We start from the raw sequence: 3,799 nt of genomic DNA on the forward strand, positions 1-3,799 counted from the left end.
CAAGCAATTCTACAGTCTCAGCCTCCTGAGTATCTGGGATTACAGGCACACACCACCACACCCAGCAAATGTTTTTATTTTTAGTAGAGATGGGGTTTCGCCATTTTGGTCAGGCTGGTCTCGAACTCCTGACCTCAGGCGACCCACCTGCCTCGGCCTCTGATTACAGGTGTGAGCCACTGCACCCAGCCCCAAATTCTGTTTTTAACAGGAAAAAAAGGAACCAGACAAGCACTCGTGGTTTTTGGCACTTCTCTATTTCTGTGCTTGCCAAGTGGTGGCAGAAGCAGCCCTGGTCTGGGCAGCCCAGTGACCTCGCTGGTGGCCAAGCAGAAGCCTTTGGGACACAGGGGGCACCTATCACCCCAGAGAAGGAGACTGGGGCCTTGGGAGCTGTGTGGCCCTGGGCCCCAGAGGAGGCCTCTTGGCACCTCTTTCCCCATCAGCTTCAGCCTCTCTGCGGCCACCTTTTCAGGAGGGGCAAGAACTCCAGAAAGCTCCAAAACGTATTGCCTTTCTCATTACAGGGGGCAGGGAGGTGGGGGGTAGGGAGTGGGGATCAGGCAGGGGGCAGAAGGTGTAAGAGGTTCAACCTGCCTGGGGGACTTTACTTACAAAGGGCAGAGGCTGGGCGTGGTGGTGCCCACCTGTAGTCCCAGTGTTTGGGAGGCTGAGGCAGGAAGATCACTTGAGCCCAGGAGTTTGAGGCTGCAGCGAGCTATGATTGCAACCGTACTCTAGCGTGGGCAACAGAGCGGGACCCTGGCTCAAAAAAATAAAACTTAAAAAATTTTTTAAATAAAGGGCAACTTTTTGAAGAAAAGTGAGGGGAAGGGCATGAGGAGGAATTCCCTCATTAGCGGAGCAAGCTCCTTCCACAGAGGAGCAGGACGCTGCAACCACTGTGAGATTTAAAAAGCAGCGATGGCCCTGCGTCCTCCTGACATCCCGTCCAGGACTGCCAGGGAGGCAGGGATGGCAACCCTTGAAGCTTCCCTCTGACCTCAGGGAATCTGAGAAATCGGGGTATCTGGCGGCCAGCATGGCGAGGCTGAAGCCCGTGGCCCGACGGGACTCAAGGGCCCACCCTGGTGCCCTAGATGAGTTCTGGGGAGGGCGGCCACGCTGCTGGCTTCCCATGCAGCGCTCAGGCAGGCCCCTCAGAGTGTGCAAAGCAACAGCCTGACGCAGCTTATCTTGGGGGGCCCACACAGTCCCTCCTGGGGTCGCTGCCCTGGGCTAGGATGCCCCTATCCTCCCACAGCCCCCACTCCGTGCACCCTGTGGGCCCAGCTGCAGCCCCTGTCCTAGTGGTACAATGTAGCTGTCCACAGACTCCACGCCCAGACACCTCCCTGGGCCACGCACTGTGAGGTCTCCACCCAGCTGTGTGTGACCCACATAGTGACAGGGTGTGCCTGAACAGGTCTCCAGGCCCAGCCTCAACCCATAGCCTCCCTGCAGCGAGACACACATGCAAAGATCACAGGCCAGCAAGCCTGTTCTCTCAGACTCAGAAACAAGCCGAGCTCAGGTGTGGCCGTGTCCACGCCACAGAGGCTGCTGTGCTGCTTTCCTGGAGCACCCAGGAGTCCCCCTTGGCTGCCAGAACCCAGGTATTCAGAACTGCCGTGGTGAGGGCCGACCCCAGGTGCTCACTGACCGCCTGCTCTGTGCATGGCTGGATGGTGCCAGGCACTGGCCTGCCAAGAAACAGAAACGGCCCCTGGCCTCCCAGCGCCACATCCAGCAGGGAGACAGGGCGGTCCCAAGTGTAAATGCTGCAGGCAGATCCCACAGTGGGGAGCCAGGGACTAGCTAGAGGGTAACATGAGAACTGCACAGACCTCAGCATTCTCGCCAGCGCGGGGCATGAGACACCAGTGGCTCCACGCAGCTGAGGCACAGCCTGGTGGTGAGGAAACCCACATCCACACCGAGAGGTTACGAGGGATGCGGAAGAGCTTCAGGCAGAGAACAAGTCCCACTGGGTTTCTGGGCACTCCTGCTGTGCCAGGGGTCAGATGGCGGGGTCTAGGGCAGGACCAGAGGGACAGAGCAGGAGAACAGGAGAGCAAAGCGCATGAGGCAGCCCCCGGACTGGGGGTCTCCTTCCTCTGTGTCTGATGAGGAAACCACCCAAGCCCACCTCCCCGTGTCTCCTGTCATTTCAGCCTCACAGTCCAGACCTGACAAGTCACCAGCCTTCCTGGGTTTCTGTCACTGTTTTTCAAAGACCCCAAGCTGTTTTGTTTAATGATGTCGTCCGCCTTCTCAGCACCTGTCCACACCTGGTGCAGGGAGGAGAGGCATCGCACCGCGGGCCAGAGGGCTGGACCAGGGGCTGCTGGGCCACCAACGGCCACGTGGGCGGCCGGCCCCCCTCAGGTTCTTCACTGACCGGCTCAGGCCCATGAGCAACACCCGTGGTTCCGGAGGATTTTCTGGGCAGCAGAATCCTTCCCTCCAATTGCCTCGTGTGAACTGGTGGAACGAGCAGGAGGTAGAGACCGGCCACTCAGCCTCCCTCGGCCCCTCCCCTGCCACTAACAGCTGTCTCCAGCTTCGGTTCCTCACCTGTGGCACTGGGGTTACCGGAGTGCTGCCCAAGGCCAGGGCGAGAAGAAAGTGAGGGGTGCCCAGAGAGAGGGCCAGCAGGGCTTGAGGCTCTTACACAGATGCAGGATTACAGGGGACCAGCCACTTCCTGCTCTCAGAGACCACGGTCTGTGGAGGCCCAGACAGGAGGCCCCGTGCAGTTATGCAGTTACTGAGCCTCCGGATCTCCTGGGGACTCAGAGGTCACTGGCTCCTCTGCCAATCAAGGAGCTCTGGAGAGCCTCAGACGCAGAGACAGAACCAGGAAAAAGAGGACAGAAGGACCTCAGAGGAGGCAAGGCACACCCAACCCAAGGCCAGGCCAAGCTGGTTTCCTGCAGGACCTGCCTCCCCCGGACAGGCCAGAAAAACAATCTCTCTTGCCCCACTTCACAGTTGAGAAGTCACTCAGAACCGGAAGGCAGAATCACCCCTATATCCTTGCCCAGCCCCAGACTCTGGAAACGCGGAGGCAATTACGGGGCACTCCCACACTGAACTGTGACTCACGTTTCTGCACCCTCAGACCCGGGCAGAAGAAGACATCCGGGTTTCCCAAAGGAGAAGCACACAACTCTTCAGCACCCAACGGAGTCCCAGTCTTCCCCACTGGCCCCACACACCCAGGCCTGGCCTCAGGTTCTGGGCCTCGCCATTGCTTTCCGGGTCTTGTTACCTGCAGTCCGGTAACAAACTCCAGAGCAGCAAGGGGGCCCCGAGAGCTCGCCCGGCCAGGGCCAGCTGACCACACAAGAGTTCCCCCGGTCAGGACTAGAGGGGCCCCTTCTGCAGCCAGCAGGAAGAGAGCAGATCTGCAACTTCCCAGTGGGTGCCGCAGCAGCCCCAGAGGAACACAGAAGAGAACACTGGCATGGCTGGCACAGACGGGGCTCCTGCCAGCCCCTCCACGCCAGGTGGCCGCCCCCAGGCCGTTCCCCAAGTGACAGGGGAGTGATGCCCGCACCAAGCACGACATCCCTAAGGCGGCCAGGACCGCACGATGGGCCCAGATATAAGGGCACTCAAGGGCAGGCAGGGCCGAGGCCGCCTCCGGAGTGCGCGGCCCCCGGGGCTGGCCTCAAGTGACCCACATGGCCCAGGTCCCTGCCGACTTCCCGCCTTTCTCTGGGCTCCTCTCCGAAGCATCGCCCAAGCCCAGCCCTGGCCCCCACCAGCCTGGAGGCGCCAGCGGGCGGCGGGC

The 3,799-nt window shown here is 60.5% G+C and overlaps 1 long non-coding RNA gene across 1 annotated transcript; it reads right to left on the minus strand.

The window, feature by feature from the left end:
- Positions 1-1,567: 1,567 nt before the first annotated feature.
- On the minus strand, positions 1,568-3,610 carry LOC131382774 (uncharacterized). Its single transcript, XR_009212365.1, has 3 exons — positions 2,578-3,610; positions 2,402-2,484; positions 1,568-2,291 (listed from the first exon to the last, which is right to left on the minus strand). It is a non-coding gene; the product is annotated as an uncharacterized LOC131382774 (long non-coding RNA).
- Between the last annotated feature and the right edge of the window lie 189 nt (positions 3,611-3,799).

The sequence above is a fragment of the Hylobates moloch genome, unplaced genomic scaffold (genome assembly GCF_009828535.3).
Source record: "Hylobates moloch isolate HMO894 unplaced genomic scaffold, HMol_V3 SCAFFOLD_5165, whole genome shotgun sequence".
NCBI classification, from domain to species: Eukaryota; Metazoa; Chordata; class Mammalia; order Primates; family Hylobatidae; genus Hylobates; species Hylobates moloch.